At 44.4% G+C, this 24881-nt stretch overlaps 1 long non-coding RNA gene across 1 annotated transcript; it reads right to left on the bottom strand.

The window, feature by feature from the left end:
- Positions 1-20067: 20067 nt before the first annotated feature.
- On the bottom strand, positions 20068-22289 carry LOC308460734. The gene is made up of 3 exons (XR_013978758.1): positions 22179-22289; positions 22045-22091; positions 20068-20321 (listed from the first exon to the last, which is right to left on the bottom strand). It is a non-coding gene; the product is annotated as an uncharacterized lncRNA (long non-coding RNA).
- Positions 22290-24881: the final 2592 nt, after the last annotated feature.

The raw sequence follows: 24881 nt of genomic DNA, 5'->3' as shown, positions 1-24881 counted from the left end.
GTCTAAACCACTGAGCTTTGGACTTGCCGATCAAAAGGTCGGTGGTTCGAAACCCTGCGATGGGGCAAACTTCCGTTGCTCACTCCCAGCTCATGCCAACTTAGCAGTTCAAAAGCACGCCAAAAAGTGCAAGTAGATTACCTTCCAGTGGGAAGGTAAATGGTGTTTCCGTGTGCTATCCTGGTGTCAGTTTTCCGTTGCGCCAGAAGCGACTTAGTCATGCTGGACACATGACGTGGAAAAACTGATTGCAGAGCAGAGAAACGCTGGTTCCCTCGGCCTGTAAAGCGAGATGAGCACCGGAACTCCAGAGTCGTTCACAACTCAACTTAACTGTCAGAGGTCCATTTACCTTGACCTAAATAAAGATTAATAGTTAATTTCCTTATTCATATTATGTCTTATTTTTCCATTTAATAATTATTTGGATATTATAGAACCACTGAATTGTAGAGCTGGAAGGACCACAGCAAGCATCAAATCCGCAAACAACCTGCAAAGTAGGAATCTTTTGCCCAACATGGACTCAAACTCATGACCCTGAGATTAAGAATATCATGCTCTACCAAGTGAGCTATGCATGTACTCACCCTCCTTGGCACGCTTTCCAGCTTGTCAATATCCTTGTTTAATTGTGGCACCTTGAACTGGACACAGTTTTTTAGGTTGAAGCGTGGTCTTCAGTGGCTGCCATCCTACTCAGTTCAGCTGTAAGCAAGAAAGGGTTCTTTCTTGACTTCAGATTCACTTCCCACCACTGTGTAGCTAACACCGTAATACACTGCCTTGTCCTCAGCTTTGAGGCTATTCATTTGCAAATAGAAGTGGCTGTCTGAATTGTCCGTGGAGATGGTGAAGCGCCTTTTCACCGCATACAAGCAGTAACTTGTCACTGAATCTGTAGCTATCAGTGCCACCCATTCCAGGCCCTTCTCAGGATCCTGTCTCACGCAGTACATGTTGGAGTTGGAACCCAGCCATTTGACAGGAGAGGCGGAGGGAATCCCCAGTTCTTTTGATGTCCTCTCCAGACTCAACCATGTGAACTTCTGACTGGGCACCTGGAAATAAAGGCATTTTAGGAGGCCTGTTGTATGATATTAACACTCAGGGCTCATCCACACTTCTGCTAGTGTGAGCGGTTTCCCAGTTGCCTCACTCCTTTCTGAGGGAAAACCTACTCTTTTGTGATAGATAGGAAGAAATTGCAATCTGGAGGAACCACAAGTTGCAGTTTGCTCCAATGGAGCACTAAAGAGCAGCTTTCCAAGACAGTTTTCTAAGACAGGAGGAAGCATGAGTAAGGCCTCAAAATTAAGCAGTTTTCTTTAACTGAAAGGATGGATTTACCTCCAAATGCTGCTGAAAGGAAGACAAGTTGATGTAAAACTATCATTTTCCCTCTTGAATGAATTGAGATGGTTTATGAAAAGTGGTCCCACGAATTCAGAGTTTTGTAGCTGTGGCAGGGTTAGTGCCAAACTGACTTAAGGAGGAAGCAGTTTCTAAAACAAAATTGCATACCCCCCCAAATAAAAAACCCCCACCACAGCTCTTTGGCAGCTTATGGTTGCAGGTCTTTGTAATAAATAGTACACTTATTTACTAATGCACTATTTGACCTGTTGTTACCCTTAGGCAAACTATAATCAATTATTAGTGTTATTATTATGAATTTGTCTGTTCCTTTATCTTGCCCATGGCAATCCAATGAGACTTACAACCAAAGAGACAAAATACCCCTCATTGATACGTTAAAACCAAGAGAAAAGAGAAATACATTTAAAACACCTCACCCTCTTCTGGTAGACCACGGATAGTTAAATGGCAAAGGCTTGGTTAAAGAGGAAAGGTTTTGCCTGGTCCCTACAGTTGTATAATGATGGCTCCAGGCGAGCCTCACTGGGGAGAGAAAACAGGGAGCCATTGCAGAAAAGGCTCATTTTCATTTTGCCACCTGCCAGACATCATGTGGAGGAGGAACATGAAAAAAGGGCCTCAAATGATGATCTCAGGATCCGGATCAGATCTACTAATAATTATTTTTTAAATGTGACTCAGTTCTCTTCTTCATTTACAACAAGGGCCATCAAACATTCTGCAATGGGTACTACACACAAACACCACAATAAGCCACACACCACAACTTGTTCTATTGGCTACACTAAAGAGCATCTTTGAAATTTCCATTGGGGAGAGAGGATACTGTGAGAAGTGTTCTCGCCCACTCTGGTGGGCAGCATTGCGTGTTGAGTCCCACAACGCCACCCTCACCAAATAATTCACACTTCACACGTTAATTTTGTTTAAGGTTTTTGGCATGATTTTAGCCACAACTTTATTAAAATACAAATACGTGAGTGGTTGCTTAGGCATTGGTTATGCCTATCTGTCCTTGCCCATGGACAGAGCTGGCCTTCCGGATTCCAGCGGAAGCCAGCGTGGGAAACAAGTATTGGGTGAGAAAGTGAAGCTGGGTAACAGTCCCACACCTCTCACCCTCATGTTCCTGTGGGGCTTGCACGGCCCAAGTCCGACTCCGGGGACAAGGACGAAAAGAATGGCAAGCCCCTGGATTCCTTTAACGGAATTCCCTTTCCACACCACCATTGGAGGGGTAGGCACTTACCCCTCCACCAACCAATTTTAACCAATGCCTAACCGCCAATGGAGCCCTACACTCACCGCCAAACCACTCACGAACCCAGCCAAGACCTCAGCTTAGCCACCACAGCACCCAGCCACGCCTTATTCCCTAAGGCCGAAAGGTGCACCCCATCATCCCTGAAAAGAGATTCATCCCTGGCCAGAATCTCAGGACGGGAAATCACGTCACCTCCCAACTCAAAAACCTTTTTTGAGACCGCCGAATTGATCCGCTTCCTAGCCCTTTCGGTGGCAGTTGGGCAACGACTGCCTCTCCAACTGCGCCTTTGCAAAAACTTCGACCAAAAATTTTTTGCTGCCGGCACCATTGCTCGCAGCACCTCAAGGTCACCCAGGATAGCGGCACGTAACGAAGCACAGTCCATAGAAACCAGGTCGTTCTCGCCCAACTGCACCACGATGGCCGTGGGCGGCCCTTCCTCAGCCAACTGCCTACGAATCAGCGGCAGAAACTCTGTCCATGACATTCCCCTTCTGGCCAGCCAAGATATGTGCACGTGAGGAGGAAGGCCGAGACCTGGTCCCAATCCGAACTGCCTGGCTCCAATGCCGGCCCAATGTACGATACTGTGCCCCACCATCCATATGCGTACGGCTGCTATACCTGGGATAAACAAGTAAATATAAAAAATATCATGTTAGCGAACATAACCTCTAAATGCGTCCGACTTCCAGCAACCCAAATTCTTTATTCTGCCGGCAGACAGGCCCCAATGCGCTGCCGTCGTGGCAGCCCCGATCCTAAAAGAATGTGGGGCAAAACCACTAGCAGAATCACCACAAGCCACGATGGCCTTCCGCATCACCATTGCAAACTGGCGCCTAGACAGGGGCGACCCATCCTCATGCTTCAACAGTGGACCTTCCCCCGGGGCACGGACAGCCAAGTACCTCCTGACATCTTTGACCGGACACGGTCCCACCTCCCCTGTGGCAGGGAGACGAATGAGGGCTCCCCTTCCGCTCTGATCCGTTTTTGAGTTCCTAATGAGGAGCCTCAGCTCAGCCGGGGATAACTGTACATCCCGAAGCAATAATCCCCTAGAATGGCCATGTTTGTGCTCCTCCCATACGAGCTCACCAACCCTTAGTGCCCCGAAGAAGGCGATAGAAAAGGCCGCGGAAAAAAGGCGAGCCTCATACCTGGACCAGCAAACCTTCCGCAACTCTTTGCGCATCTTGCACAGCAAATCATATGAGATAGGGTGCCGAGTAGCTGGCTGGGAAGGACAGAGCCTACCCCACCCCTCAAGGGCCTTACGCATGACAAACTTCGCGCAAGGATCTTTGTCAAAATAAGCTTTACAGAAAAAGGCAATGGCAGCTGCCTGAATCCTTAGCGTCTTAGCTGCACGTCCCAACTGAAACAGGTGTGCCAAATATCTTAGCACCTGAGAAGTAGAAGGCGAAGCCCACCTTTGCACCCTGGCTGACTGATATGTAAAGGACAAAAAATCAGTCCAAGCTTTAGTGTATGACCTGAGTGTAGAAGGGGAAATAGAAGCCATTACTCCCTGAAAAACTAGCTCCTGCCAAGGCTCCAGAGATGATCCGGGAAATATTCCGGACGTTCCCGAGCCTCTGGAACCAGAAGTCTGAACCGCTCCATCTGAAAACGGGACAGAGCATCGGCAATTTCGTTAGACACCCCAGGAACGAAACGAGCAGAAAACACTATGTTATAACGTAAGCAATGTAAAACAAAGGCCCGCAAAAGGGCCGACACCCTAGGAGAGCAGGACGACAGCTTGGCCAGCACGTTCACAACCGCCTGGTTATCGGTCCAGAAGCAGACACGTCGGTCCCTGAACTCTTCGACCCACAAGTGCACTGCCACTGCAATGGGAAAGAACTCAAGAAAAGTTAGGTCCCGCGTAATGGCTGCTCCCTGCCAATCAAGAGGCCAGCGCTTGGCACACCACCTGCCCATCCAGTATAGGCCAAAACCTTGGGACCCTGCAGCATCCGAATGCACCTGAAAATCGTTATGCAAGTTCAATGTGTCTTGCCATAACGATACCCCATTGAATTCCTCCAAGAATTCGAGCCAGATACTGAGATCAGCCCTCACCTCCCTAGATAGACGAACATGATGATGCGGGGCCTTCAAGCCCACCGTAAGGCGAGCCAAACGGGAGCAAAAGGGGCGACCAGGGGACCCACTCTACAGGCGAAATTCAGGTGACCTAACAGCGATTGGAGTTGGAGTAGGGACACCTTCTTTAAGGGAAGCAATTCCTCTATGACCTTCTCCAAAGCCACCAGCTTAACCTTTGGCAAGCTGGAAGTTTGGGACACCGTATCCAAAAGAATACCCAAATAAGTAAGCTGAGTCGAGGGACCCTCGGTCTTTTCTGCCGCTAATGGGACCCCCAATTCCTCAGTAAGGTCAGCTAATGCACGCAACAACACCGAGCAATTGTCAGTATTACAATCAGAAGCCAATAAAAAATCATCCACTCCCAGTAAAGCCGCTGCAAGTCGAAATTAAAATTAACTTGAGAAGGTAGGAAAATAAACGGGGGAAGGAGGGAGGGAGTGAGGGAGGGAAACAAAACAAAAGGAGGAAGGAACGGAGGCAATAAGGGCTCAAAAGAAAACAAGCGGCAGTTAATCAGCGAAATTTTTTACGCTCAATATACAACCGGCTCCAGACGCGATCTGCTCCGTGATCCGATGCAGAGGCCAAGAGGACGCCCCGACAATCGCGACCTGTATTTATAGCCTCTGCTCCTCCTCCAGAATTGGCAACATGCAAAACTCCCCAGTAACCCAATTAACCCTTTAAGGGTTCTGCATTTTTCCCAAAACTGCCCAGTAACAGCAGGGTGGCTTGTATTTCCCCAACCGCAACACGTGCTCTCATTTTGAAGGAGAACACGCCTTGTGGACTGGCATTCTCCTGCGTGCCACGATCTGACTTTGGATTCCATGGCAGCACAGGAAGGTTTTCGGCCAAACTTGCTGCCTTGACTGTAGTATGCATGTATGCACATTAACACAATTCCAATGGAATTTATTCGATTTATCCATAGCATTTTACCCCAGATTTTCCCTCAAAGAATTCAAAGTGCTATACATAATATCCCCGTCCTCAAATATTCTTCACAACACTCCAGTAAGGTAGCTTAGGCTGAGAGGATTTGACTGACCCAAGGTCATCTAGCGAGCTTCATGGACAAGTAGGGATTTAAAACCGGCTTTCCCAGGTCCTATGTGCTGCAGAGGTGGTTTCATGTCATTCCTTGGTATGATGGGATGATGAAGAAATACACAGTGGCCAATTCACCATTTCTGAAAAAGTCCACATTCCTTCTTGAGCTGTACCCCAGCAACCGTAAGCATAACTCAGAGGTGTGACCAGACAAAACACAAATAATCATGTATTTACAAAACAGGATATTGATTTTAGGTGGTAGAAGAAAATGTTACAGCAAAGTCATTTGATACAGCGCTGTACTGATCCACATCAGTCTGTTTCCATTGTGTGTCCCTTCTGTAGGTTTTTTCATCAGTATAATCATTTCTGCATTAAGTTACAGAATGAAAAGGCAGGCAGTTTGGATGTTGTTCCACATCATCTGTGGAATGTAGAATTGCTCTGTCAAAACTTTCACAGTGTATTTGTTGATAGAAGCAGGACTTCTACTTTTTGAAGAGGGCCCAAAAGGCTTTGTCTCACTGTGTCTCTTCGGGTACAGAAATACACAGCGGAGTCTGCAGCTGTCAGGGAGTTCAGCTGGAGGGAGAACTCATTCTTTGAGGCATCAGAAGAAATGGTTGCTCGGCTCTTCAGAGAAGGGGCAAATGCTTTACTTCCATCATAGAGGTAGAACCCTGCAATCCATTCCAGACCTTTCCCAGGAGCTTGACGGATCCAATCCCATGCATTATACTGAGTAGAGATGGAGAAACCTGTGACTTTACAAAGCAGGTTGAGATTCTCTCCTGGTCTCACTATTCCTGGCCCAGATGATACAAGCTGAATGTCTGAGGAGACCCCTTGGAAAGACAAAAGAGGGTAATGATTGATTGGACATCATCCAGTCACCACATACCGTATTTTTCGCTCTATAGGACGCACTTTTTCCCCTTCAAAAATGAAGGGGAAATGAGTGTGCGTCCTATGGAGCGAAGAAGCCATAGCCCCGCGACCCTCTCCCGGCTGGAGAGGTGGCACACGGCTATGGCAGGAGTCTCTTTAGCCGCACACCACCTCTCCAGCCGGGAGAGGGTCGCGGGGGGCTTCTTTAGCTAAACAAGCCCCCGCGACCCTCTCCCAGCTGGAGAGGTGAGGCGCGACTACGGCAGGAGCCTCTTTAGCCGCGCACCACCTCTCCAGCCAGGAGAGTGCGCGCGCGGCTAAAGCAGCCCCCCGCGACCCTCTCCCAGCTGGAGAGGTGACGCGTGACTATGGCAGAAGTATCTTTAGGCGCGCACCACCTCTCCAGCCGGGAGAGCGCGCGTGCGGCTAAAGCAACCCGCCGCGACCCTCTCCCAGCTGGAGAGGTGACGCGCGACTATGGCAGGAGCCTCTATAGCCACGCGTCACCTCTCCAGCCGGGAGAGAGCGTGCGTGGCTAAAGCAGCCCCCCGCGACCTTCTCCCAGCTGGAGAGGTGACGTGCAACTATGGCAGGAGCCTCTCTGCTGCGCGCCTTTTCCCACTCCCCGACCTGCTCTTTGGGGCTGGTGGTGGGCTTCCCCCTGCCAGCCCCAAAGAGCAGGTCGAAAGGAACCTGAAGCCTGGAGAGCGAGAGGGGTCGGTGGGCACCAACCCCTCTCGCTCTCCAGGCTTCCAAGGTAGCCGCCTGAAGGCGACTGAACGCACCTTAAACGGCACCTTGTTTTAGAGGGGGAAAACGAGTGGGAAAATTCTCCCCATCTCTGCGCAGCGCCTCCTGCCGCTTCGCTGAAGGGGCGCTGGGCAGAGAGGGGGAGAATTTTTTTTTCTTGTTTTCCCCCCTCTAAAACAAGGTGCGTCCTATTGTCCGGTGCGTCCTATAGAGCGCAAAATACGGTAAATTAAATTAATATTGCAGAACTTCCTTTACCTTTAGAAAAAGCCACCAAAGAAAACAAGAGCAACAAGAACTCCATAATGTTGATGAATGAATGTTCTAGAGATACAGGAAAGAGGGGACTGTGGGCTGGGAAGCAAGTGAAGATTTTATATTTAGGGCTTTTCATCTGAAACTACTCCCAACTTCCTGGTGGTATTTACATGAGACCTCCCCCGTGAGGCACATGAGGCAGAGTAAAGCCGTTTGGGGGATCAGGGTTTGCTCCTGGCTTCCTCTTTGTCCCCTGCAAACACACACAGGCAAATGCACACAGAGTGGAGTTCTAATGCAGGGGGCATAGATGGAATGCAAAATTCATTTAAAGATATTGGGCTTCAAGGAAGGTTTGGAAGAGATCAGTGTACTGGGGATGGATTTTTCTTTTATACTTTAAAACTACTGGTTGTGTTGGAAAGTTCAAGGGACTGGCATTTTTATCATCATCATCATCATCATCATCATTTCAGCTTCCCTTCACAATGCACCTAAAGAGATGCTGTTGGTGTGATGCAATTATAATTTCAAATGCAGCTTGTGAAAAAAATTTGCTGGGAGGGAGTTCTGCTGTGGCAACCTGGAGAAGAGGAATTTTTAGGTAAATAAAAGAAAATGTAAGATACCATCTTTATAATCAAACCCCAGTGCACCCTTCTTCCACCCCTGGAATGCCCACCACCCTCCCAAATGCAACACCATTATTTATTATCTCCGCTCCGGAAGAACATCAAGTGACTTTTAAAAAAGTGACTTTTTTTAAAAAAAAAGCTTCCTCTGCAAGGAGGTAGATATTAAAATGTTTCCTTTGCATAAGTATTTAGAAAGCTGCTCTAAATATTTGAAAGGAGGCCATTTGCCTTCATAGGCAAAGGAAAGAGACAAAGTTGAGCCAATTACGCCTACCCCTCTCTCTTTTGCTTGGTGAGGGGTTTATTGACAAGACGTCTTAAGCACACAAGGGATGTCGCTAAGGATAGAGGACAATCATGGAGGTTGTCTGGGTGAATTAAGAAGAAGTCCTCCTCACCAGCATTTGCCTTTGGACAGGCGTGGGGAAACTCATTGCCATTCCATTCATTGCCGATGCCATTTTCTGTTCTTCACACCATGGCTGCCCCCTTGTGGGGAGCAGGAAGAGGTGGAATAAAGTTTCAGGGGCCTTGTGTTCTGACAAGATGCTTAATTTTCAAAATGTCCTTTGGCATAGATTTGTGGGTGTATCTGCTCGTAACGTTGGGAAGAGCAAAGCAGCACCGAACATGTAATTGCACCCAAAACACATTTCAACTATTAGAGCTTGATAATTTAAACTTTTTATTCTTTCAGTTAATTCACATGTTAACATGCCACAGAACACACCATTGCTGAACAGATCTGCCGAAACATATGTTTTCCAAATATGATTCTTCGCCTCACCACAACGGAGAGTTAAGTGTGTGGATATGAGTAATCTGATCAGCTCCATCCACTTGGCTGTGGCAAGCATGCATTAATATAAACACCATTCTCATGAAATTTATCCTATTCATTCATAGCATTTTATCCCAGCTTTTAAGTCGAAGAATTCATGGTGCTATACATGTTATCCCCCTCGTCATATATTCCCCACAACACCCCAGTAGGGTAGGTTAGGCGAGAGGCCATGACTGACCCAAGGTCATCTAGTGAGCTTCATGGACAAGTAGGGATTTGAACCCGCGTTTCCTAGGTTGTATGTTCTGCAGAGGAGGTTTCACACTATGCCAAGGGATGATGGGATGATGAAGAAATACACAATGGCCAAGTCACAATTTTGTTAAAAGTCCACATATCTGCTTGAGGTCTATCACCAGCAGCCTTAAACGTAACTCAGAGGTATGAGCAGACAAAACACAAATAATCATGTATTTACAAAACAGGATATTGATTTTAGGTGGTAGGAGAAAATGTTGCAGCAAAGTCATTTGGCACACCGTTGTACTGATCCACATTAGTCTACTTCCATCGTGTATTCCTTCTGTAGGTTTTTCATCAGTATAATCATTTCTGCATTAAGTTACAGATTGAAAAGGCAGGCAGTCTGGATGTTGTTCCGCATCATCTGTGGAATCTAGAATTACTCTGGCAAAACTTTCACAGTGTATTTGTTTATAGAAGCAGGACTTCCACTTTTTGAACAGGGCCCAATAGGCTTTGTCTCACTGTGTCTCTTCGGGCACAGAAATACACAGCGGAGTCTGCAGCTGTCAGGGAGTTCAGCTGGAGCGAATACTCGTTCTTTGAGGCATCTGAAGAAATGCTTGCTCGGCTCTTCAGAGAAGGGGCATATGCTGTGTCTCCATTATAGGGGTATATCCCTGCAATCCATTCCAGACCTTTCCCAGGAGCTTGACGGATCCAATCCCACGCATAGTACTCAGTAGAGATGGAGAAACCTGTGACTTTACAAAGCAGGTTGAGATTCTCTCCTGGTCTCACTACTCCTGGTCCAGATGATACAAGCTGAATGTCTGAGGAGACCCCTTGGAAAGAGAAAAGATAGCAATGAATAATTGAACAATATCCAATCACCACATAAATTAAATTAATATTGCAGATCTTCCCTTACCTTTAGAAAAAGCCACCAAGGAAAACAAGAGCAACAAGAACTCCATAATGTTGATGAATAAATGTGTGCTAGAGATACAGGAAAGAGGGGACTCTGGTCTGGGAAGCAAGTGAAGATTTTATATTCAGGGCTTTTCATCTGAAACTACTCCCAAATTCTTTGTGGTATTTACATGAGACCTCCCCAGTGAGGCAAATGAGGCAGATAAAAGCCGTTTGGGGGATCAAGCTTTGTTGCTGGCTTCCTCTTTGTCCCCTGCAAACACAAACACACACAGGCAAATGCACACAGAGTGGAGTTCTAATGGAGGGGACATAGATGGAATGCAAAATTCAATCAAAGACATTGGTATTGAAGGAAGGTTTGGAAGAGATAAATGTATTGGTGATGGATTCTTCCTTTTCCTTTAAAACTGAGGGTTGTGGTTGAAAGTTCAAGGGACGGTCATTTATCATCATCATCATTTCAGCCTCCCTTCGCCATGCACCTATAGAGATGCTGTTGGTGTGATGCAATTATAATTTCAAATGCAGCTTTTGAAAAAAATTGCTGGGAGGGAGTTCTCCTGTGGCAACCTGCAGAAGAGGAATTTTTAGGTAAATAAAAGAAAATGTAAGATGTAGCTACCGTCTTTATAGTCAAACACCAGTGCACCCTTCCTCCACCCCTGGAATGCCCAACACCCTCCCAAATGCAGTACCGTTACTTATTATCTCCCCTCATGAAATCACATCAAGAATCTGTTGGTTTTTGTTTTTGTTTTTGTTTTTTAAAAAACTTCCATTCCAAGGAAGGAGATATTTAAAAGTTTCCTTTGCATAAATACTTAGAAGAGTGCTCTACATTTGAAAGGAGTCCCTTTGCCTTCATAGGCAAAGGAAAAAGACAAAGTTGAGCCAATTCCGCCCACTCCTCTCCCTTGTGCTTGGTGAGGGTTTATTGAAAAGATGTCTTAAGCACACAAGGGATGTTGCTAAGGATATAGGAGAATCATGGAGGTTGTCTGGGTGAATTAAGAAGGAGTCCTCCTCACCAGCATTTGCCTTTGGACAGGCGTGGGGAAACTCATTGCCATTTCATTCATTGCTGATGGCATTTTCTGTTCTTCACACCATGCTGCCCCCTTGTGGGGAGCAGGAAGAGGTGGAATATAGTTCCAGGGGCCTTGGATTCTGACAAGATGCTTAATTTGCAAAATGTCATTTGGCATAGATTTGTGAGTGTATCTTCTAGTAACGTTGGGAAGAGCAAAGCAGCACCGAACATGTAGTTGCACCCAAAACACATTTCAGCTATTAGATCTTGATATTTTAAAGTTTTTATTCTTTCAGTTAATTCACCAGTTTACATGCCGCAGAACACACCATTGCTGAACAGTCCTGTCAAACCATATGTTTTCCAAATGTGATTCTTCTCCTCACCACAATGGAGAGGTAAGTTTGTGGACATGAGTCATCTGAGTAGCTCGCCAGTAGGGTCGGTTAGGCTGAGATGCCGTGACTGACCCAAGGTCATCTAGTGACCTTCATGGACAAGTAGGGATTTGAACCCGGGTTTCCCAGGTTCTTTGCACTGCAGAGGTGGTTTCACACCATGCCAAGGGATGCTGGGATGATAAAGAAAGATACAATGGCCAATTCACAATTTTGTAAAAAGTCCTCATTTCTACTTGAGGTCTATCGTCAGCAGCCTTAAGCTTAAATCAGAGGTATGAGCAGACAAAACACAAATAATCATGCATTTGCAAAACTGGATATTGAATTTAGGTGGGGGGGGGATGCTGCAGCAAAGTCTTTTTGTAAAGTGCTGTACTGATCCACATAGCTCGACTTCCATTGTTTGTCACTTTTGTAGGTGTCCATCAGTATAATCATTTCTGGATTAAGTTACAGATTGAAGAGGCAGGCAGTTTGGATGTTGTTCCGCATCATCTGTGGAATGTAGAATTCCTCTGTCAAAACTTTCACAGTGTATTTGTTTATAGAAGCAGGACTTCTACTTTTTGAACAGGGCCCAATAGGCTTTGTCTCACTGTATCATCTCGGGCACAGAAATACAAAGCGGAGTCTGCAGCTGTCAGGGAGTTCAGCTGGAGGGAGAACTCATTCTTTGAGGCATCTGAAGAAATGGTTGCTCTGCTACTTAGAGAAGGGGCATATGCTTTTCCTCCATCATAGGGGTGTATCTGTGCAATCCATTCCAGACCTTTCCCAGGAGCTCGACGGATCCAACTCCACATATAGTACTGAGTAGAGATGGAGAAACCTGTGACTTTACAAAGCAGGTTGAGATTCTCTTCTGGTCTCACTATTCCTGGCCCAGATGATACAAGCTGAATGTCTGAGAAGACCCCTTGGAAAGAGAAAAGAGAGCAATGAATGGTTGGACGTCATCTAATTGCTACATGAAGTCAATTAACATTGCAGAACTTCCCTTACCTTTAGAAAACACCACCAAAGAAAACAAGAGCAACAAAAGCTCCATAATGTTGATGAATGAATGTGCTAGAGATACAGGAAAGAGGGGACTCTGGGCTGGGAAGCAAGTGAAGATTTTATATTTAGGGCTTTTCATCTGAAACCACTCCCAACTTCCTGGTGGTATTTACATGAGACCTCCCCCGTGAGGCACATGAGGCAGAGTAAAGCCGTTTGGGGGATCAGGGTTTGCTCCTGGCTTCCTCTTTGTCCCCTGCAAACACACACAGGCAAATGCACACAGAGTGGAGTTCTAATGCAGGGGGCATAGATGGAATGCAAAATTCATTTAAAGATATTGGGCTTCAAGGAAGGTTTGGAAGAGATCAGTGTACTGGGGATGGATTTTTCTTTTATACTTTAAAACTACTGGTTGTGTTGGAAAGTTCAAGGGACTGGCATTTTTATCATCATCATCATCATCATCATCATTTCAGCTTCCCTTCACAATGCACCTAAAGAGATGCTGTTGGTGTGATGCAATTATAATTTCAAATGCAGCTTGTGAAAAAAATTTGCTGGGAGGGAGTTCTGCTGTGGCAACCTGGAGAAGAGGAATTTTTAGGTAAATAAAAGAAAATGTAAGATACCATCTTTATAATCAAACCCCAGTGCACCCTTCTTCCACCCCTGGAATGCCCACCACCCTCCCAAATGCAACACCATTATTTATTATCTCCGCTCCGGAAGAACATCAAGTGACTTTTAAAAAAGTGACTTTTTTTAAAAAAAAAGCTTCCTCTGCAAGGAGGTAGATATTAAAATGTTTCCTTTGCATAAGTATTTAGAAAGCTGCTCTAAATATTTGAAAGGAGGCCATTTGCCTTCATAGGCAAAGGAAAGAGACAAAGTTGAGCCAATTACGCCTACCCCTCTCTCTTTTGCTTGGTGAGGGGTTTATTGACAAGACGTCTTAAGCACACAAGGGATGTCGCTAAGGATAGAGGACAATCATGGAGGTTGTCTGGGTGAATTAAGAAGAAGTCCTCCTCACCAGCATTTGCCTTTGGACAGGCGTGGGGAAACTCATTGCCATTCCATTCATTGCCGATGCCATTTTCTGTTCTTCACACCATGGCTGCCCCCTTGTGGGGAGCAGGAAGAGGTGGAATAAAGTTTCAGGGGCCTTGTGTTCTGACAAGATGCTTAATTTTCAAAATGTCCTTTGGCATAGATTTGTGGGTGTATCTGCTCGTAACGTTGGGAAGAGCAAAGCAGCACCGAACATGTAATTGCACCCAAAACACATTTCAACTATTAGAGCTTGATAATTTAAACTTTTTATTCTTTCAGTTAATTCACATGTTAACATGCCACAGAACACACCATTGCTGAACAGATCTGCCGAAACATATGTTTTCCAAATATGATTCTTCGCCTCACCACAACGGAGAGTTAAGTGTGTGGATATGAGTAATCTGATCAGCTCCATCCACTTGGCTGTGGCAAGCATGCATTAATATAAACACCATTCTCATGAAATTTATCCTATTCATTCATAGCATTTTATCCCAGCTTTTAAGTCGAAGAATTCATGGTGCTATACATGTTACCCCCCTCGTCATATATTCCCCACAACACCCCAGTAGGGTAGGTTAGGCGAGAGGCCATGACTGACCCAAGGTCATCTAGTGAGCTTCATGGACAAGTAGGGATTTGAACCCGCGTTTCCTAGGTTGTATGTTCTGCAGAGGAGGTTTCACACTATGCCAAGGGATGATGGGATGATGAAGAAATACACAATGGCCAAGTCACAATTTTGTTAAAAGTCCACATATCTGCTTGAGGTCTATCACCAGCAGCCTTAAACGTAACTCAGAGGTATGAGCAGACAAAACACAAATAATCATGTATTTACAAAACAGGATATTGATTTTAGGTGGTAGGAGAAAATGTTGCAGCAAAGTCATTTGGCACACCGTTGTACTGATCCACATTAGTCTACTTCCATCGTGTATTCCTTCTGTAGGTTTTTCATCAGTATAATCATTTCTGCATTAAGTTACAGATTGAAAAGGCAGGCAGTCTGGATGTTGTTCCGCATCATCTGTGGAATCTAGAATTACTCTGGCAAAACTTTCACAGTGTATTTGTTTATAGAAGCAGGACTTCCACTTTTTGAACAGGGCCCAATAGGCTTTGTCTCACTGTGTCTCTTCGGGCACAGAAATACACAGCGGAGTCTGCAGCTGTCAGGGAGTTCAGCTGGAGCGAATACTCGTTCTTTGAGGCATCTGAAGAAATGCTTGCTCGGCTCTTCAGAGAAGGGGCATATGCTGTGTCTCCATTATAGGGGTATATCCCTGCAATCCATTCCAGACCTTTCCCAGGAGCTTGACGGATCCAATCCCACGCATAGTACTCAGTAGAGATGGAGAAACCTGTGACTTTACAAAGCAGGTTGAGATTCTCTCCTGGTCTCACTACTCCTGGTCCAGATGATACAAGCTGAATGTCTGAGGAGACCCCTTGGAAAGAGAAAAGATAGCAATGAATAATTGAACAATATCCAATCACCACATAAATTAAATTAATATTGCAGATCTTCCCTTACCTTTAGAAAAAGCCACCAAGGAAAACAAGAGCAACAAGAACTCCATAATGTTGATGAATAAATGTGTGCTAGAGATACAGGAAAGAGGGGACTCTGGTCTGGGAAGCAAGTGAAGATTTTATATTCAGGGCTTTTCATCTGAAACTACTCCCAAATTCTTTGTGGTATTTACATGAGACCTCCCCAGTGAGGCAAATGAGGCAGATAAAAGCCGTTTGGGGGATCAAGCTTTGTTGCTGGCTTCCTCTTTGTCCCCTGCAAACACAAACACACACAGGCAAATGCACACAGAGTGGAGTTCTAATGGAGGGGACATAGATGGAATGCAAAATTCAATCAAAGACATTGGTATTGAAGGAAGGTTTGGAAGAGATAAATGTATTGGTGATGGATTCTTCCTTTTCCTTTAAAACTGAGGGTTGTGGTTGAAAGTTCAAGGGACGGTCATTTATCATCATCATCATTTCAGCCTCCCTTCGCCATGCACCTATAGAGATGCTGTTGGTGTGATGCAATTATAATTTCAAATGCAGCTTTTGAAAAAAATTGCTGGGAGGGAGTTCTCCTGTGGCAACCTGCAGAAGAGGAATTTTTAGGTAAATAAAAGAAAATGTAAGATGTAGCTACCGTCTTTATAGTCAAACACCAGTGCACCCTTCCTCCACCCCTGGAATGCCCAACACCCTCCCAAATGCAGTACCGTTACTTATTATCTCCCCTCATGAAATCACATCAAGAATCTGTTGGTTTTTGTTTTTGTTTTTGTTTTTTAAAAAACTTCCATTCCAAGGAAGGAGATATTTAAAAGTTTCCTTTGCATAAATACTTAGAAGAGTGCTCTACATTTGAAAGGAGTCCCTTTGCCTTCATAGGCAAAGGAAAAAGACAAAGTTGAGCCAATTCCGCCCACTCCTCTCCCTTGTGCTTGGTGAGGGTTTATTGAAAAGATGTCTTAAGCACACAAGGGATGTTGCTAAGGATATAGGAGAATCATGGAGGTTGTCTGGGTGAATTAAGAAGGAGTCCTCCTCACCAGCATTTGCCTTTGGACAGGCGTGGGGAAACTCATTGCCATTTCATTCATTGCTGATGGCATTTTCTGTTCTTCACACCATGCTGCCCCCTTGTGGGGAGCAGGAAGAGGTGGAATATAGTTCCAGGGGCCTTGGATTCTGACAAGATGCTTAATTTGCAAAATGTCATTTGGCATAGATTTGTGAGTGTATCTTCTAGTAACGTTGGGAAGAGCAAAGCAGCACCGAACATGTAGTTGCACCCAAAACACATTTCAGCTATTAGATCTTGATATTTTAAAGTTTTTATTCTTTCAGTTAATTCACCAGTTTACATGCCGCAGAACACACCATTGCTGAACAGTCCTGTCAAACCATATGTTTTCCAAATGTGATTCTTCTCCTCACCACAATGGAGAGGTAAGTTTGTGGACATGAGTCATCTGAGTAGCTCGCCAGTAGGGTCGGTTAGGCTGAGATGCCGTGACTGACCCAAGGTCATCTAGTGACCTTCATGGACAAGTAGGGATTTGAACCCGGGTTTCCCAGGTTCTTTGCACTGCAGAGGTGGTTTCACACCATGCCAAGGGATGCTGGGATGATAAAGAAAGATACAATGGCCAATTCACAATTTTGTAAAAAGTCCTCATTTCTACTTGAGGTCTATCGTCAGCAGCCTTAAGCTTAAATCAGAGGTATGAGCAGACAAAACACAAATAATCATGCATTTGCAAAACTGGATATTGAATTTAGGTGGGGGGGGGATGCTGCAGCAAAGTCTTTTTGTAAAGTGCTGTACTGATCCACATAGCTCGACTTCCATTGTTTGTCACTTTTGTAGGTGTCCATCAGTATAATCATTTCTGGATTAAGTTACAGATTGAAGAGGCAGGCAGTTTGGATGTTGTTCCGCATCATCTGTGGAATGTAGAATTCCTCTGTCAAAACTTTCACAGTGTATTTGTTTATAGAAGCAGGACTTCTACTTTTTGAACAGGGCCCAATAGGCTTTGTCTCACTGTATCATCTCGGGCACAGAAATACAAAGCGGAGTCTGCAGCTGTCAGGGAGTTCAGCTGGAGGGAGAACTCATTCTTTGAGGCATCTGAAGAAATGGTTGCTCTGCTACTTAGAGAAGGGGCATATGCTTTTCCTCCATCATAGGGGTGTATCTGTGCAATCCATTCCAGACCTTTCCCAGGAGCTCGACGGATCCAACTCCACATATAGTACTGAGTAGAGATGGAGAAACCTGTGACTTTACAAAGCAGGTTGAGATTCTCTTCTGGTCTCACTATTCCTGGCCCAGATGATACAAGCTGAATGTCTGAGAAGACCCCTTGGAAAGAGAAAAGAGAGCAATGAATGGTTGGACGTCATCTAATTGCTACATGAAGTCAATTAACATTGCAGAACTTCCCTTACCTTTAGAAAACACCACCAAAGAAAACAAGAGCAACAAAAGCTCCATAATGTTGATGAATGAATGTGCTAGAGATACAGGAAAGAGGGGACTCTGGGCTGGGAAGCAAGTGAAGATTTTATATTTAGGGCTTTTCATCTGAAACCACTCCCAACTTCCTGGTGGTATTTACATGAGACCTCCCCAGTGAGGCACATGAGGCAGATAAAAGCAGTTTGGGGGATCAAGGTTTGCTGCTGGCTTCCTCTTTGTCCCCTGCAAACACAAACACACACAGGCAAATGCACACAGAGTGGAGTTCTAATGCAGGGGGCATAAATGGAATGTAAAATTAAATCGAAGACATTTGTGTTGGAGGAAGGTTTGGAAGAAATTAATGTACTGGGGATGATTTCTTTCTTTCTTTTATGCTTTAAAACTGCTGGTTGTGGTGGATCTGTCAATAGACTGGCTTATTGTTGTTGTTATTTTCATCCTCCCTTCCCGATGCACCTATAGAGATCCTTCTGGTGTGACGCAACTATAATTTCAAATGCAGCTTGTGAAAAAGTTGGGCTGGGATGGAGCTCTGCTGTGGCAACCTGGAGAAGATGAATTTTAAGTAAATAAAAGAAAATGTAAGATATACCGTATTTTTCGCTCTATAAGACGCACCAGACCACAAGACGCACCTGGTTTTTGGAGGAGAAAAACAAGAAAAAAAATATTCTGAATCTCAGAAGCCAGAACACCAAGAGGGATCGCTGCGCCGTGAAAGCAGCAATCCCTCTTGCTGTTCTGGCTTCTGGGATAGCTGCGCAGCCTGCATTTGCTCCATAAGACGCACACACATTTCCCCTTACTTTTTAGGAGGGAAAAAGTGAGTCTTATAGAGCAAAAAATACAGTAGGTTCCATCTTTATATTCACACCCCAGGGCACCCTTCATTCATCCCTGGAATGCCCACCACATTCCCAAATGCAACCCCTTTATTATTTTTCTCCCCTCATGAAATCACATCAAGAGTCTTTTAAAAAAATGCTTCCTCAGCATGGAGGGAGATATTTGAAAGTTTCCTTTGCATAAATATTTAGAAAAGTTCTCTACACTAGATGGTTGTGGTGGAAAGTTCAAGGGTCTGGCATTTATTTATTATTTCTTTATTTATTATTTCATAGTCAATGGAAAGAGACAAAGTTGAGCCAATTCCACCCACCCCTCTACCTTTTGTTTGGTGAGGAGTTGACTGACAAGAAGTCATAAGCACACAAGGGTTGTGGCTCAGGATGTAGCAGAAGTGTGGAGGTTGTCTGGGTGAATTAAGAAGGAGTCCTCCTCACCAGCATTTGGCTTTGGACAGGGGTGGGGAAACTCATCAAAATGTTTTGGGACTCCAACGCCTTTCATCCTAGGGGTAGCCATTTTGAAGTTTGAGAGATGATGATGATGATGGTCATGATGATGATTTTATTATAGTTATATATCACTTTTCATCATAAAACCTCAGGATGGTTCACAAGATTAAAATACAACTTAAAATAAAAAATAAATAGTTAAAACATTAATTAAGTCAGCGTTCTGGACTGGTCACAGTGGCTGTGGAGGAGACTTTGGCCTCACTGTGAAATGGTCAAATGAGGTGGAAGAAAATTTAGATTAAGTATGAAGAAACACTGTAGATCACAGCTCAGCAAAGAAATGAAATGTTTATGGAATACCCACTCTTAAAGGCTTTAAATAAAAGACAACAACACAAAAATCATATGTATAAGAATCCCATCTTAATGTAGAGCACATGATACAACATTCTCATAACTCCTTGTTCTTCCTCTTCTCAAAGCACGGGGAATCCTGTCTTTGTAATAGGCAAATGATATATATAAAAGCTGTGTTTACATGGGGGTGTCACTAAACATTGTGCTCATGACTGCATATATATGCATGTTCAGAAACATTTCCTATTTACATGTCAAGGCATCCTCTTTGGTCCACTTTGAGCAGTAAAAAGACCCTAACTAATAATAATAATAATAATAATAATAATAATAATAATAATAAGCATCCTGTATGTTATATAATTCATGTAAAAGAGGGATAGAAGCAAGAATCAAACCACAAGGTGCTGCTTTAAGCCATGTAAAATCCTGACCTTAAACATGTCTTTGGCCTCATAGACTTAAATAACAAACAGGTGGGGGAATGCTGACATGCTAAAGGGGACAAACATCTCAGAGAGCGTCTGTGGGCAAAGGAGGGTTTTTGCTTGGCTCCAGATTCACTTCCTCTCACTGTGTCTCTGCTGTCTCTTGCACAGTAATACACAGCCTTGTCCTCTGGCTTCAGGTTGTTCATTTGCAGATAGAGGAGGCTGTTGGAATTGTCTCTGGAGGTGGTGAATCTTCCCTTCACTTTGTCCAAGTAGTAAATCCTATCTGAATCATACTCTATCCTTGCCACCCATTCCAGGCCCTTCCCAGGAGCCTGTCTTACCCAGCTCATCCAATAGCCACTGAAGTCGAAACCAGAGGCTTGACAGGAGAGGCGGAGGGATTCCCCAGGTCTCTTGACATCTCTTTTTTTTTTTTTTTTTTTTAAATAATATTTATTAAGATTTTCAAAAAAAAAGAAAATACAGAAAGCAAGAATTAAAATACGTTCATAGCCTTATTTTCATATATCCACTTTCTGGGACTCCCCCCTTCCCCCACCCCTGCCATATTCCTTTTTCATATTGTTGGCTCCACAAGCTCTCAGTTCTAATTAAAAACTTAATTTGTTTAAACCATTATTCGAATTTAAAATTTCTACACTCCACATCAATACCCTAAATAAAACACAAAAAATTTCTTTCCCAGGGCCCACCCCATTTTCATTCCACAATTTCCCTTTTTTTAATAATAAAAACACCCCACATAATAAAAGTATCAGAAATAAGAAATAAAGAGTATAATAGATGAGACAAAGCCAGTTCAAAAAAAGAAGTTAACAAGCCTTTGGATTTTAGTTCTCCCCCCCTGTCCCCGGTTTAATTTCCCCCTGACCACCAAACCATGTTATCCGCCTGGGATTCTTACAATCCATAAATCACCTATTTCCCCCAACTCCTTGCTGGTTTTTTCTTTTTTTTTTTCCCTTTCATAATCATTTTTAGAACACTGAACTTCAGATCTTTAATAAAACTCCCCCCATTGTTCTTTCCAAATTGTAGTCCAGTTTCCTCTTGTTCCGCTGCTGAAACGTTCTAATTCAGAAGCTTAGTAAGTCTGCAGGGATTATTATTATTCAGGGACAAAAACTTGCGTTCAGTCCCTTCCTTTCTTCAATAGAAAATTCTATTGTCTCCTTTAGCTGAACACCCTGTAGACAAAATATTATTTCCGTTTCGCAGCTTTCCCAGAAGATAACCAGTCCTGTAAAATTCCAATGGTGTTTTTTTCCCTTACGACCATCTTTGTAATGTCCCGAAACTCCTCTAGGGGGATTGTTATAACTTTGTCTTCTCTAGTCCAAAAGTCCGATTGTTATCCATGTTTTCGCCATTTTGTATCCAAGTTTTAACAAGTTGTAGCAAATTGTAACAAATTTAGCCAGCAAAGTTCTCATAATAAAATCCTCTCTGCTTTCCGACTTTGACAGCTACTTTGACAGCTGTCAAAATCTCCGACTCTTTTCACCAGGCTCTCTCTTCAATCACCCCGGTTCCCAGGGGGGGGGGGTTACGTTTCTTCTCCCTCAGTTCATCCTCCAGCACAGTTCTTATAATTCCCCATCGTGGAATTCTTAGTTTTTATCAGCAATACAAATCTTTTTGGACCTTGGTTGCCCCGTCCTTGTCTTGAAAGGTTTACAATAGGGGGGGGGACTGACTTCCTTTTTGGATCCCCCCCCGCTCGTATCCAATTCAAAAAGAAATTCTTTTTTTCCTCCTTTTAAACCCAGTTTCCAAATTACTCACGGGTTGTTGTCTAAAAGTCCGAATTTTCAATAGAAGAAGTCAGCGCTCTCCGCCGGATGGCATGCGGCTGCGCTCGGCAGGGATAGCAGAGGACTCAAAGCACCACGCTTCTCCCCGGCACCCGATCCTTAGCCTTTAAAAAGGCTCCTTCACGAGTCGGGAGGGCGCTAGCGGTGCCAGCCGAGTCTCCATGTCCACGACCCTCGTGGCCGTGGTTTTTAAGGGTCCCCGCATCGCCGGTGCGGTAGGACCCAGCCCCTGCCGAGCAGGCTCCCTCCGGAGCTCGGAGGGAGTCCGCCATTCGGCGATGGCGCCAACCCGGAAGTCAACCTTGACATCTCCTCCAGATTCCTGGAGTTGGATTTCTGACTGGACACCTGGAAGTGAAAATACTATAATTACACTGCAGGCCCATGAATACCTAAAATCTCACAGTCCTCTTCACTTGAAAGAAGAGAAATTACCTTCAAATACTGCTAAAAGGAAAAGACAATGAAGCCAAAATGTCATTTCCAATTCTTCTGTTTTCCAATAGAATAAATGAAATCTGGTCATCAAGGCAGGGAGATTGAGGTGTGTCTTTGGGTGTTGCTGGGGCAGGGAGAGTATATAGAAGACTTGAACAGGATGTTGTCAGTCCATTTGCATATTCCTCAGGATAAAAGAGCAAAAGGCCTTCGGCACACAAATCTCATTGAGCGTAAGCATGATTTATGGTAATAAACAGGGCATAAAGCAGTGGCTCAAGATGTTGACACAAGCAGACACATTTCTCTCCTGTTCACTGCAAACTAAGACCTGAAGAAATATAAAGAAATGCAATATACTTTTTTAGGGAGTCAAAGTCCCCTGGTTTCCCCACTCAGAAGAAAACAGCTGAGGGAATAGTCTCACGGATGAAAAGACCTATGGTATTTGGAGAACCATTTTATTTCAGTCATGGGTGGTACCATTTTGTGTTCTTCAGACCATGCCAGTCCTCCTATGAGACAGGAGCTGTCAGAAAAGCGTTACCCTAGGTTTTGCCTACCTGTAACAAGGGAATGGTGGAATGTGGTGAGAAGAAATCTCCCTTCTGTAGGTTTTTTCATCAGTATAATCATTTCTGGATTAAGTTACAGATTGAAAAGACAGGCAGTTTGGATGTTGTTCCGCATCATCTGTGGAAAGTAGAATTGCTCTGTCAAAACTTTCACAGTGTATTTGTTGATAGAAGCAGAACTTCTACTTTTTGAACAGGGCCCAATAGGCTTTGTCTCACTGTGCTATCTCGGACACAGAAATACACAGCGGAGTCTGCAGCTGTCAAGGAGTTCAGCTGGAGAGAGAATTCGTTCTTTGAGGCATCTGAAGAAATGGTTGCTCGGCTACTTAGAGAAGGGGCATATGCCTTTCCTCCATCGTAGGGGTATATCCGTGTAATCCATTCTAGACCTTTCCCAGGAGCTTGACGGATCCAACTCCACCAAGAGTACTGAGTAGAGATGGAGAAACCTGTGACTTTACAAAGCAGATTTAGATTCTCTCCTGGTCTCACTATTCCTGGCCCAGTTGATACAAGCTGAATGTCTGAGGAGACCCCTTGGAAAGAGAGAAAAGAGGGCAATGAATGATTGGACATCATCCAATCACCACATGAAGTAAATTAATACTGTAAAACTTCCCATACCTTTAGAAAAAGCCACCAAAGAAAACAAGAGCAACAAGAGCTCCATGTTGATGAATGGATGTCCTAGAGATATAGGAAAGAGGGGACTCTGGGCTGGGAAGCAAGTGAAGAGTTTATATTCAGGGCTTTTCATCCGAAACTATTCTCAACTTCCTGGTGGAATTTACATGAGACCTCCCCATTGAGGCAGATAAAAGCAGTTTGGGGGAATCAGGGTTTCAGCTGGCTTCCTCTTTGTCCCCTGCACACACACAAACACATAGAGACAAAATAAAAAAATTCCTTCTAGTAGCACCTTAAAGACCAACTAAGTCTTAGTTGGTCTTTAAGGTGCTACTGGAAGGAATTTTTTTTATTTTGACTATGGCAGACCAACACGGCTACCTATCTGTACATAGAGACAAAAGCACACAGAGTGGAGTTTTAATGGAAGGGACATAGATGGAATGCAAAATTCAATCAAAGACGGTGTTGGAGGAAGGTTTGGAAGAGATTAATATACTGGGGATGGATTTTTCTCTCTTTTATACTTTAAAACTGATGATGATGATTTCAGCCTCTCTTCCCCATGCTCCTATAGAGATGCTGTTGGTGTGTTGCAATTATAATTTCATATGCAGCTTGTGAAAAAATTAGGCTGGGAGGGAGCTCTGCTGTGGCAACAGAAGAGGAATTTTTATGTACATAAAAGAAAATGTAAGATATAGGTACTGCCTTTATATTCACAGCCCAGTGCACCCTTCCCCCACCCCTGGAATGCCCACCACCCTCCCAAATGCAACACTGTAATTTATTATCATGAAATCCCATCAAGAGTCTTTTTTTTGGGGGGGGGGAATGCTTGCACTGCAAGGAGGGAGATATCTTAAAGTTTCCTTTGGATAAATATTTAGAATAATCCTCTACATTTGAAAGGAGGGCGTTCGCCTTCATAGGCAAAGGAAAGAGACAAAGTTGAGCCAATTCCACCCCCCCTCCCTTTTGCTTGGGGAAGGGTTGACTGACAAGACGTCATAAGCACACTAGGGTTGTGGCTAAGGATGTCGCAGGAGTGCAGAGGTTGTCTGGGTGAATTAAGATGGAGTCGTCCTCACCAGCATTTGCCTTTGGACAGGGGTGGGGAAACTCATCCAAAGTTTTGGGAGTCCAATGCCTTTCATCCTAGGGGTAGCCATTGTGATGCCATCCAGTAGTTATTGGTCTCCAAGTCACATCACTCTTGCCATCAAAGCAAATTATCAGGGGCAGTGGGAGCAGGAGCCCGGGAACATTTGCAGGGCCACAAGTTCCACTCCCCTGCCATTGGATAAAAGAGAAAGACTGCCATTTTTTGCCATCTATGACTGGAGGCAGGAGTGGAAAAGGTCTGGAAGTAGTTTGAGGATAGGCTCACTGTGTATGCCAGGCACACTGCTCCTACTTTGCCTTCTTGGAAACAGATTTCTCAGGTTCTCCACAAATCCTCCACCCCCTGCAGTCTAGGCTGAAGATAAAAAGA

The sequence above is a fragment of the Podarcis pityusensis genome, assembly GCF_964106645.2.
Source record: "Podarcis pityusensis genome assembly, chromosome: 13".
NCBI classification, from domain to species: Eukaryota; Metazoa; Chordata; class Lepidosauria; order Squamata; family Lacertidae; genus Podarcis; species Podarcis pityusensis.
Note: the sequence above shows the minus strand (reverse complement) of the source record. Positions and strands in the feature narration are given on the sequence as shown.